Below are 13,515 nucleotides of genomic sequence, written 5' to 3'. Positions count from 1 at the left end.
GTGGTAGATGCTTATCTTGGGTACAGAGAAACAGACCAACCAAACACTCATACCTTAGCACTGCATACAAACATTACTGTTTTAATTTTTGGAATTCATTACCACATTCATCTGGCCTGTACAATTAGCAGTTTTTAATCCAAAACCCAACAGAAGGACAATGACTGACTTCAGAGAATTTTGCAGCAGTGTCTCAATCATGGCATGTAAACTAATCGCCTATATAAATGTGTTATACAGCCAAAGAGATAGGCACCTGCCGGTACCAGTTCTTGCTCTGAATTGTCTTTTCTGTGGACACTTAAGCCTCTAAACCCAGGTGGTTTTCATGTCCCTATTTAAAGGCACAAAGGGTCTTGCTCTCACACAACCAAGATTAACATCAGTAGGTTACTGCTGGGATCAGTGGCCTCTACTAAAACTAGTCTCTCATATAATTCAACCCTATAATCTGTGAGGAATATCAACTGTGAAACTTCCAAAACCATACTGTATTTTACTGCACAGTCACATAAATGGTGGGCTGCCTGAACCAGCTGAAGGGGGCTGTGAAAGAAGGGGAGTACCTTTGCTAACTATGATCGAACACATATTTACAGAAAGCATTATTTTCAGTCCTTCTTGGCAAAAGCCTTTGCATACGTGTTTCATAGATCTTTCAAAGAGAGACAAAACAAGCAACGAACTCCAAGTACACAGATTTAACAATTTAAGAAGTGCACCGTTTGAAATTTTTCTTCATTACACCTGCTAGGCTATTTTAGAGAATCTTCTAAATTATTTAACTTCAGTATATTCATATCAATTCTTTGAAGATGCCTCCAAAAGTAAAAAACCCTAAACGTTTCTGCAATGATATAGAGGCTAGGTTTGACCCAATGATCTTAAAGGTCTTTTCCAACCTAAATGATTCTATGATTCCCAATAGAAGATGGCCTTAAAACAACATAGGCATTTCTCTCTGCCATTTTCAGAAGTGCTCAGAGCTATCCTAATTTTCCCACTTTGAAGTTACGGTTATACTATTGTCAGGGAATAAGCAAGGGTAATGCCGAGCATACTTTTAATTTCAATGAATAACTAAATTAAGGATCTACTGCATTCAGAACTCCAACAGAAATCGTTGGAAGTAACAACAGGATATGAGGAAGAAATAAAGTATGAGGCGTCTTATTAATCTCTTGCAATTACTCATCTTTCCAACAGCTATTTCTAAATAAAAGCACAAACTATCACTGCTTGGTTTCCTCACTTCACGTTCCCATCTGATCACAAAGACCAACAACAGATTATAGTAGCCATCTCTACTTCTTCTATACCTCCAGAGCGTGTCTAGCTGTTCACAGCAGCATGGGTAGACTGCTGAGATGTTCCAGGTCCTGAACACTCCTCTGGCAAAGCCCTCCAATGCTTTGACCTGAATAACCCAATTGCTGAAGTGTGTTACCTGTAATAATGCAGTGAAACGTAGTGAATGTAGTTGAAGTGTGTGCACGCTGTACACTCTATGTGATGAACCATTATCATCCAATAAAGCACAGCGTTTGATAGTCTACATTTTCTGTACCAAAAATATTGAAAACAGCACTAAGTTCAGAACAAAAGTGCATTAAATTAATTCGGCGATTGTCATTCTTAGTCACATAAAGAAACTAATTAGAACTTAGATTCAATTAGCATATCCAAATGTGTTGGAAGTATAATTACCACAGAAACTCTACTGCTTTTGGCAGATTTAAAACCCTAGGAAGTTATTGAAGAGCCTTTGTATCCTTTTGAGGTTAAAGTCCATTTTTAATTATGTACATTAATGTGTACATATTTATATAATTAACTTTTTAGCAAGACTCATTCTACCTTTTTAAGGAAAAACACTCCCAACATAACTGATCCTGGAAATTTAGCATAGCACTAATTTTCCTTTAAAAAAGCACATTTTCAATTACTGTTAATTTAATTTTCATTTCAATTGTTCCTTTATGCAGCACAGTCATGGTGAAGACAAATGTGCAGTGCCTTGCCAATAAAGTTGAAATTGGTTTTGAGTGGAAGCTGCTTACTGTTATTAGGTGAAAATGAATCAACATTTATTGATGACAATTTGAGCTTGTCATTGCAGCTAGGAGCAACTGTAACTATTGCTGAAACAGCAAGATAGCTGTGGTATGAAGCTACCTCTTCAGCTCTACCTCTTGCTTAACCGCTTCGGCAAAAAATTTTTTGTTTCTGCATTTACTTCCTTTTTCTTTTGTTCTGTCTCTGATAGTTGAAATGAGAGAACAGATCAGGCAATAACAGAATCTCACATTAATTCTGGTTGACTTCTCTACTGAGCACAGTACTTGTCATCTTCATATCATATGAATTTTGTCATTTATTGTGCTTTGTACTTCAATTTCAGTTTATTTTATTTATTCTAATGACAGCATTCACTCAGCTACATTCAGATATAGAGTGCTGAAGATGGAAAAGCTGTCAATGTTTTGCTTCATTTGATATCCAATTCATAATCTCTTTCTGATCATCCCACCTCCAAGCTTGTTATCCCCTCTATCACCATTATTAGAATGGGATTTGCTCTCCTATTTTCCTGGCAGGGTCAAAAATTGACCTCCCTTCTTCATCAGAAATTTTTGCCTATATGAAGTACGCATTATGGAAGGGCTGTAATTTGTATATTGATATTAAAATAGGCAAAGTCTATTTTATGTATATCTGCAATTTCTGGACACTGATTTATAAGGAGCTTGGAACATGAAAATCTATAATGCCTTTACGAGGGAGCTTACAGACAGATTTTCTCCCCTACTACATCCTATGAAATCAGTGAACTCTACTGAATACCCGAGAGCTTCTGATTTTTTTCTGGCAGAGTAATAATGCATATTAAAACTGTATCAATTAATCGAGAAAAATAAGTTGGCCTGCTGTGATCACAGTTGAGGACAATCACAGAAAATAAGTAAAACCAGAGTACTGATACGAATGCATTACTTAAGTGCTTGTCACTACAGGAGAGTGTAGCGTGTTCTGTTATGTCAATTAATATAGACAATATGCAGGTAGTGGTTCATCCAGCACTGCAATGCAACCACTTCTGAACTCAGACTGCATCACAGCAACACTACAGAACAGGCAGCAGTCACTCTAGAGAAGCTGCAAGGGAAATCTGAAAGATAAAACACCATTACATCAGCAACTGGAATTGATCAGGACACCAGGATTACTATCACTCCTTTTTTCTTTAGGTTTCTGGCATTTTAAGAAAAAACAACCAACCAACCAACCAATCCCTTCCCCCCCCCCCCCCCCCCCCCAAAAAAAAAAACCAAACCAAAAAACAAAGAAAGAAAGTAAGAAAGAAACAAACAACAACAACAAAAAAACCAAACCAAACCAAACCAAACCAAACCAAAACCAAAACAAAAAAACCCAACCAACCAACCAACCAACAAGAACACCCCACAAAAAAAAACAAGATCAAGATCTTGGTTTTTCTACAGACAGATTGATGAAACATTGCCAGTGGAAATGCCTACCACAGAGTACTGTTGAGGAACTGCTACGGTAGCAGCTCACAAGCGAGCTGGTCACCCAAAGAAATACCAGCCTCTTTGCCTGTGGTACCACATGTTCTTCAGGAACACCCTTCTCAATTTTCACCCAGGTCCAACATGTTTTAGGAACTGACTTTTTCCGAGATACTACTTCAACGGGAGAAATGCATGTTAATAATATCCTTTTCCATTCCAGAGCATAATAAATTCCCGTGACTGGAAAAGACATCGTGAAGCTGTCATGAAACAGCACTCATCTAGGAAATTCTAACTCCCAGGTGTGCTGGGAAGACTCAAAACGGGATACACAACAGAAAAAGAATGAAGAAAGATCATTTTTTGGTGATGTGTGGATTCAACATTTACAGTTTCCTAGGACACCAGTTTAGGCAAAATTCAAGCAGGACAACATAGAAACAGTTTTGCACAGAGTATTCCTGATGCCTCTTGTTCAGCTGTTTAACATATCCACCAGCAACTGGGAAATCAGAGACAAAATCCTACAGATTAAAGATTATGTCTCACAGTAGAAATGCCACAAAAGATATGCTTTGGTTACCATTCTGATACTGTCAGTTATGTAAAATGCAGTCAGATACTCTGTCACCTGGTTAAAGAGTCCTTTCAATTCAGCTCCCTAGCCAGCACTCAACAGTTGGTCAACCAAATCTGCAAAAAGTCTGATGGCCAGGGGTTAACCAAGGGCCTTTTTAGTCCTGGGTTTGATTAAAGAAACAAGGATCAGTTTTGATTCTCACAGCAATTTTATAATACAATTGGTTAGCAGGAAAGCTTTCTGTGTTTAACTTCTCCCTTCACTGGAGCTTAGGTAATAGCAAATAATGAGTTGTTAAAATCAATGGAAAATACTGTGTTCAACAAATTAGACAATGTATAGCAGCACTTGTTTCTCCTACATTCTGTGTGGTGAAACCTATATAGTTCTGTGCATACAGTTAATTATTTTGTACAGTATGTTTTATTGCTTTAATTTGTCTCTGGACTAGAAGGAATGACCTGCCCCTGGACTCACTCTGTTATTTTTAAGCTATGTTAGGAGACCGTGAACACCCAAGTTTTATATCCAGCGGCTTACGGATCATAATTGCAGCAGTCAAGGTGGTCTATTTGTTTTATTAACTGATCATAGGCACAAGTGCGTGACCTAAGTGAAAATTTCTTTCCTCAAAGCCAGAGTACATGCCAGAATAATGCTGCACACAGTTAATAAAATGTTTTGCTTTGGGGACTGCACAAATTTCCTTTTCTTACTGAATCAAAATAAAGAAGTTAATGGAAAGTTACCTGCTGGTAACCTGCTGTTTGTTTGCCTACCAGTTCTTGACTAAATATTTTCTCCAGGTCTTATGCACCCACATTGGTACATGAAGTTATAATTGGATGTTTTAGACCACTGACAAATGTTGAATATATCTGGGGAAAAAAAACATAGACTGCAAAGCTGTTCTCACACTGCATACTCCATTCATGAAGCTCATGCCTCGTGCTTAGGCCAAGCTTCCAGAGGAACTTTAATGATATGATTTTTGGAAATTATAGTAAATCACCACATCTCAAAGATAATGAACCATGTCTCCAAGACAGTGCTGTCATTCTAATGGTCCCGTGCTTTTTTCCCCTTCATCTCTGGCTTACTTTCTCTATTACTACTTTCCCTTTCATTTGAAATTTGGTGGTTTTAATCTATCATTTCCCACTTCTAAGTGTCTTCTCTTTTATCTTTGGAAAACACCCTTTCTTCCTTCTCTAGTTCTCTCCGCGAATTCAGTACTCCCAGTGGTTCCCTAACCTGTGGTTATCTCGCTCTTTCCCAGATTGCAACGCCTCTTGCCATTTCTCTGTGTACTTTCAGCACACTTCCTTTCCTCTGCTTTTCTTTCCCTTAAACATCCCTGCTGTTTCCTGTGCCTTTTTTCCATCCTACTCTTTTTGAGGGTTTTGGTCCGTAGAGGGTTCTCACTTTTTTACTTCATCCAGCTTTGACTCATCTTTCAAATCACTTTGGGTCCTTTCCCCTTAGCCTTTGGCTCTCCTTTTCTCTCAGGAAACTTCCCCTCAACTCTTCCCTCTCCTCCTGTGTTATGAGGGAGATAGGACTTAACAAAATACATTATTGTATAGCCCTGCTTCGCTTGCTTTCACCTTTAATTTTTTTCACCTCTGTCCCCTGAAATCCTTACACAACTCCAAAGACCCAGACAGGGATATTAATGACCCAGATGGTGATCTCTTTCCCACTGCCCCTCTATTTCAACTGAAGTCAAATACCCAGAAAAACCTGTTTTTTGACCCAATACAGACATTACCCCTTTGCCATTTGATGACTTCACTGTGGATCACTGTGCAGGAAAAGCTCGCCTGGAAATCCCAGTGATGCTCAGGGATTGAGTGGCAGCAAGCATTCCCTGGGCAAGTATCCCTCCTTCTTCATTTGTCCTGTACCGCATCCCAGAGCACAGAGAAAGCACAAGCATGAAGGCTACTGTCATGTTCTGGCATTGCTTGAACACCAAAATGACCTTTGTGAGGAGGCAGGTTTTGTTCTCCTTTTGCTGAAAACATGTAAGAATGTAACAGCTGACGAGAGCATGTTGCTAGTGGCTGGGGTTTTTGCTCAACAGCTATACAGAGGCCAGTAACCACCTGAGATGAGTAGCATATTTGCCTTTCACACTCAACTTCGCCGTGTATCACCCAGAATATACAGTGAGCAGGAAGTTAGGAAGGAAAAAAAAAAAAGCTTAACTGAAGACAGATATTAGCCATTAAGTCTAACATCTACTTTTACGTGATTTTTTAACAGTATATTTTACTATCTATAGTCCATGTTATCATCTTGTTATGGTTTATCAGGTGCCGTAAATAAATTAACTTAAAATTTCATAAATAGACTCTTTCTCCTCCAAAAAAAAAAAAAAAAGAGAAAGTCATAACCTTTCCTCAAAGCACACATACACACACTTCCTTTACTCTTCAGGAGACAAGCCCTCCTTTAAACTGCCAAAGTTTTTTATATTGCTGGAATAAAACTCATGAGTATCACTTTCATTTTACACTGAAAGCTTGCTCACTGATGTCTGAATTATTCCAGGGAAATTGATAATACCAAGTAAGTTCAGGTTCGTGTGCAGTTTAAATACAGTCACTTTGATTTTTAATTGCAAATCCTCATCTCCCTTCTCATTAATCATATTAAGAGTTTAAAAGGATGTCTTTTCTCTAAATCATGTAAGGTCTGAAAAAAAAATTAAAAATCGTGGTTTATAAGTGGACTTGGTCCATTTTGTGCTGGCACACCACTGCATCTCTATGAAATCAAAGAGAAAAATATTCAAAGTTACTACAATAGCTCATATTAGATTACAATATATAAGATTTTTGTATCACAGTAAAACCTTTGATCAAACCTGATCAGTGACAATCAATTAAAAATATTGTTTTCCACTGGAGTGTGTTAAGCTCCCTCTCTAAATGTAGCAATGAAACATATGTGGCATGTTTCCACTTCCCATCAGCTCCTGGTGAGTATATGAACATTCTTCAATAGATTTTCAGCTTTCCCTGAAGTTTAGTAAGGTGCTTTGGGGGGACTTGATTTTTCAGAAGGGGTCTGACAAAGTGAAGTATAACAAAAACCATTTGTGCTGTTGCAGGACTCAAAAAATTCTGGGGTCAGTGTTCCAGAAATAAATCAAAATTGTAATAGCATGGAACAAACTCAGCACTTTCAGTTGGAGTGAAGTGGGTTTACAGAGCAGGATTCTGAACAAACCCAGTCCAATAAACCACATAAGTGAATCCTTCAGAGTAGAGTAGATTGGTCTATGCTGAACACCCTGCTTCTGCAGCAGACCGCTGCCAGTGACAAATTACTTGGGTAGCTCCACACCATTTCGGTCAGCTCTGTGAGCAGGCATGCTGAGAAGCACCTTGGCTTTTTTTTTGGCAATTAAAATCTCCCCTTGATTATAACTACAGAATTAGCAGTCCAGGAGTCAGTTCTGGAAGTAAATTCACATGGAGAATTGTGTATTAGCTTCATCGCTCTCTGATCCGGGAAGAAAAAGAAGGGCTGTTGTCTAGCTCCAGCCCAGGAGCTGCAGCAGTACAGCAGCAGTACAGACCTGTGCTTGTACTAAAGAAATCTGTGCTTGTTTTAAAGGCAGCTGACAAGGAACGCTGTGTTTAGGTACACGTGGGGCCCCATGAGGCTGTAGAACATCTGGACTAATCTGTGACACCTCTTTGGCCCTATTTTTAAGGTGTAAGCAGAATTATCACACCACTGCTTGCACAGAAATGCAACAACGAACTCTACATCTGGTTATCTTTTCATATGAAGCACAACATGAGGAAGTACCCTTTTTTTCAGGTATAACATATGGGAATCTCCCCTTTTCTTTGGCAAGCTAAAGGATTTTAAATGAAGGAATACTCTGCCACTTCTCACTCAAAAGTAGATGCATTTATTATTTAGCTACTGAATGCTCCTTGAACAGTACTGCTGCTGTGGTTTTCCTTATGCATGGAAAACAAGAGTTTCATTCACAGGACTTGGGTAAACGGTGGAAAATGTTCCTAGGATACACATACCGTGGAAATATGTGTTCTGAATACCTTCAAAAGAGGACACCCTCATTTTTAAATATATACTTACACTGAGCATGCTTAGCATTGCTATATAATTCTTAACTTCAGCATGAAACACAGAATAAGAAACAGGCACAGAAAAACATATCCCTGCCTTACTCAAGGCACTGATGCACTGGCATGAAAACACTCCTTCCAAATCCCACATACATATCAAAGAGAATCATGTGTGATAAGATATTATTTTTATTCCTAAGAATGCAGGTCCCTGTCACCTCAGAAATATTCACCCTCTCATCACCAACATGAGAGGCAAAGGAGTTAGTAACGAGGTAAGTGTGAGAATATGCACCCCTGCTCAGTACAGATGATATACATACCTTAAAGCATATTTATACATGTCTAGAAGATGTTCAAACTTACATAGCATCAAAGTAGCTTACACTCTCTGTTGTTCCGCACAGAAGAATTTGCCAGCTCCTTCTTAAAAGCAGTACAAAGAAAGAGAGATCTGATGAGGACATCTCCTATTCATACATGCCAGTGCAACATGCTTTCCAGGCACACGGGCTACGAAACACCTACTCACAAAGCCTCGACACCAATGACAAAAAAAAAAAAAAACCCAAACCACCAAAAAACCTAACCTGATGGAACATGAGAAATTCACATGAAAGGCAAATTTAACTCATTTTCATTTTATGTGAAGTATATGTGAAGGCACTCCTGGGAGTGCTGGAAGAATGAAGACCTTCAGTGAAAAGGGGCAGACCAAACCAAGTTGTTACTTGAATATTGCCTTCACATTTCTCACTACAGAGAAGTTAACATGACAATGCAGCAAGTATAGCACTGGATGATAAACTGCTTTCTGTTGATTCTCTAGATTCCTGTGATGCTTAAATGGGAAATGCAAAGATTAAAACAACCTTTGCTTACACATAGATCAGTACTCTGTTCCTAAAATTCAGAATTTATTCTCAGTGTTGACAGAAAAAACGAGGCTTGCTAAGTTGGTTATGTCACAGACTTACTAGCTTGATGCTGGCTAGTAAATCAAAGCAGCATTTTGTCACTGATATGTTAGAAAACATTGTTCCAGTATGACCCACACTCACAGGGTGCATGGCTAGAGTATCACCAGTTTTCAGTGCATTATGGGCCAGATATTACAAGCGATTTACTGGATCATATACTTTTGAGAGTTTGGTGGTAAAGAAAATAAGGTTGCGGGGTGTTTTTTCCACTCCCTCAGGACAAAGCCGCTTTCTTAGGAATCGGAACTGACAGTGAAGAAATAAAAAAATTTAGCACAGCAGTGACCAAGCAAAGTACCAGTAGCAAGCAACGAGTGAGAAGAAGCAACAGCTTCTTCTGAAGGCTGTTTTCGGACCATGAGGCTTGGGGCAGCGGAGAACAGAAAGGTCAAGAGTGAATTTGAGGAGATGGCCGTGGCCAACAACCTGGATTCTAAAAGGGAACTTCTTTCCACAAAATACAACTGCAATAAGAGCAGATGCATTCACATAGCATCCTAAAGATCAGCACAGAGGCCAGGAGCACTGAGCACTGGGAAGTCTTTGAGGAACTGGGTCATGGTCTGTCTCATACCAGGGGTCCCTCTCTCCATGGGGTCCAGATAATCCTTTCTAAGATTTTTGCTTCCAGATGATCTAGCTTTAGTTCCAAAGCACAAGCATTTTTAGCATCAATAAACTATTTCTGAAATTATTTCTGTGCTAGAGGCCCTGACAGAACTGCTATGTGGATAACTAAATGTTACACTGATAATGATCAAAAGCAATTTCCTCTCTAACTACCAGCACCATAAACTCACCTTCAGCACAGACAATATATTCAGCTTCTTTCCTTTCTATATACCACAGGACATCTGCTACATCATTATGTGGCAGGAAGGCTGTCCCTAAGACAGACCTGTGATCCTCTGGCCTTCTGATGATGTCCTCAATGACACTTCAGGCCAGGGAGTCTGACCACCATCATCTGACCACCATGAAAAAGCGTAATTCTGATTGCACACTGTTTTTTTTGCTGGTGGTGTGCTGTACAGCAATCACAGCTGAAAGTCAGACTACAAAACCTGTTTAAAATGTTTGTGTTGCACTTGTGTGCATTACACAACATACATGGTTTAAGGCAAGTTTGAAGCCTGCTGTATTTACTAGTAACCAGTGCTCCACAGAAGAATGTCTAAACCCTAGCAGGATCTGTTAGTAGCTAGTTCAGTGAAGCCACCTACAGAAGTAGGTGCTTCTGTATTACAGAAACAGGGGCATGAGTGAGCGTAAGTTTCATATGTTGAGGTAAGGGTGGGAAAAAAGGTTGCCTATTATAGAAGGGCTTAGATGAGTAATATAACATTTTGTAAAAAAGTTAAACACTTCTATATGCCTATTCTTTACTACTGAAAATTTTAAAAAGCACCACAATAAAACATCATTACAGTGTCTTGATTTCAGCTAGGAGAGTTAATTTTCTCACTAGTAGCCGGTACAGTGCTGTGTTTTGGATTTAGTGTGAGAATAATGGTGACGTTTTAGTTGTTGCTAAATAGTTCTTAACCTAAGTTAAGGATTTTTCAGTTTCCCGTGCTGTGCCGCTGCACAAGGATCTGGGAGGGAGCACGGCCAGGACAGCTGGCCCGAACTGGCCAAAGGGATATTCCATACCACAGAACATAGTCATGCCCAGTATATAAACTGGGGAGAGTTGGTTACGGGGTGGATCGCGGCTTGGGCATCAGTCAACGGGTGGTGAGAAATTGCATTGTGTATCACTTGTCTTTCCTTGGGTTTTATTTCTCTCTCTCTTTTGCTATGTTAATTTTCATTACAATTATTATTATTATTATATTTTATTTTAGTCATTAAACTGTTCTTATCTCAACCCACGAGTTTCACTCTTTTGTATTTTATTCTCCTCCCTATCCCACTGGCAGGGGAGGAGTGAGCAAACTGCTGAGAGGTACTTAGTTGCTGGCTGATGTTAAACCGTGACACAGAGGCAGGCTATGACTCTCTGATGCATATAAAAATGCTCTGACAATTAGACACAAAGTTTCTAAGAAGTCTTTGAAAACTGCTAGCAAAAAACCTTTACCATCACTCGGACAAAACTGGAAGGTTAAAGAATTTTGGGAAGGAAAAAGCAGAGTTTTGTCGATCAAGACAGAATATTTTTAGTAGATTGCTCTGGAGAACCTGAATGGCTGACAGTATGACTGATTTTACAGACTCATTGCTCCAGACAGTGCAAGTATTATTGGCTCTTATTATGGTAAATAAACTTGTCAGAAGAATCTACATATCATAAACATTTAAATGGCAAATGATATGTAGTAGAATACCTGAAGGCTTAAATAAAGGACCCTTGTGGAAAATAGTAAATCATTAGTTTAAAAGATGAATTGACACTTCTAATAAGCCCTCTTCAGAATAGCTGAATCAGTAAAATACAATTTTATTACAAATGAAAATCACTGCTTTAATGACACTGGAATTTGCCACAAAAATAAATTAGCAATATATCTTCGTAATTAAAACAACAGATACACATTATAAATCTATCTTGCAAAGGATGGGAGTTGTATTTGCTAGTACACTATATTCCCACAATAGATCCTGTTTAGCATATACAGTGCTGAAACTGTATAAAGAAAGAACTTTAAAACACTGAGATTCTTCTGAGTTTAATATTGCAAAGATTCTTCTAAGAATGCATTGTGGCATATATGGCAGTGATTATTTAATCAGCTAAGTAGTTACACTGCGCTGATCACCACAGTGTTTCTAGAATTTAATTTTGAGGGATAATAAGAATTTTAAAATCATCTTTCCATTTTAAAAGGTCTACTATCTTAAGAAGGGAGAAATGTCTATCTTATGATTATATTAACAAATCAGTAATTGTGCTCAAAATATATTCTTGAGCGCATTACAGCTATTATACTTGCCCTGATCACTTGCTGCTTCCCATTTTCAACAGCACCCACTTGATATGACTGTAAACAATCTGAGGTAGGAACTATGTTATTGTATGCATTAGTAACCCACGTAGTGGAACTTTTTACTGTAATCATAATTATCATTAGAGATATAGCCAACATCATGTATTTTATCCTTGTTTTTCCCCAAGTTTCAGTTATACCTTGTTTACGTTGCCAGCCTGATAGCTACTAGGCTGTTTCTCCTGTATAACCAATTACTGAGGGGTTGGAAATACCCAAGAATTCTCCCTCTGTATGCTCTACCCGTGGATATGCCACAATCACAGCCTTCATGCTATGCTGATAAAAGTATGTTAAGCTCCTTCCCACCAGAAGAGAGAAATTTCTTCAATTGGAAACGTGACTTAAAAATAATAATATCCCTTCAAATGTCAGACACAGCCCAGGAAGAGAATTCCAGAGTCCTGTGGGTACCACTGAATTATTTTCCAATGAACATGGGAAGCTTTTCGCTGGGGGCACTAATTACCTTTCAAACAGTAAGCCCTAAAGTTAACAGCCACACTAGAGAAGGTGTAAATATCTTCAGGGCTAAGAGTGCTTGCTTGAAAGCTGACTTTTGTCTGGACTACTTTTGTTTGAGTGTTCATCTCCATTATAGTTGTGTCAGAGAATTTTACTGGTTTACATAAACTTAGAGAAAAGACATTATTATATTTTAAGACTTTAACATACACTTCCCCTACTTTTTTTTTTTTTTTTTTTTAACATCATGGTCTTTAAAAATTTCACTGTCAGACTAACCTCCATCTCCATAATCCCAGGTAATATGCTGTAAATCCTCTACTTCAGGCTGAAAAAAGAAAAAAAAGTCAAAAGAGCCTATTACCTGGTGTGACATCTATCTGTTGTCTAAACCAGAGATGAAGGCTATTAGCCTATCAGCATTAGTCCTGATTTAAACACTTCAGACACTTTCATTAACTGTGTTGACATAGCTATATATTATTCATTTAACCTGCACTTCATTGCACTCCTAATACGCAATCATGTTTTGCAAGTGTGAGCCTGACTATAAGGCATGCAAGGCTAGAGTCTTGGTTGGTGTAAGAGTATTTGAGTGAAAACAAGATTCATTAGTCTAACTGAGGATACAACCCTATCTCTACACCTGCAAATGCAACTATATTTCTTCCTAGAATAAGTCCTGAATATGTCTCCATTTTTAGTACAACACCTTGGATTTATGCTCAGTTCTCTTTTCATTGCATTAAAACACTCATTAAAATGAGAATTTGTATTATTATAGGAAAGGTAAAATGCCTCTATGCAAGATGTACTGAAACTAAGTGAATAATTCATCTATTTTTCATATACAAA

General features: G+C 38.4%; 1 protein-coding gene across 3 annotated transcripts in view; it reads right to left on the bottom strand.

Moving 5' to 3' along the window:
- GRID2 (glutamate ionotropic receptor delta type subunit 2) overlaps positions 1-13,515 on the bottom strand; it is a 746,686-nt gene that overhangs the window by 160,004 nt on the left and 573,167 nt on the right. The window lies entirely within an intron of this gene.

Source organism: Tyto alba, unplaced genomic scaffold, assembly GCF_018691265.1.
Source record: "Tyto alba isolate M040663 unplaced genomic scaffold, T.alba_DEE_v4.0 Super-Scaffold_6, whole genome shotgun sequence".
NCBI lineage: Eukaryota > Metazoa > Chordata > Aves > Strigiformes > Tytonidae > Tyto > Tyto alba.
This window is presented reverse-complemented; position numbering and strand designations above follow the sequence as displayed.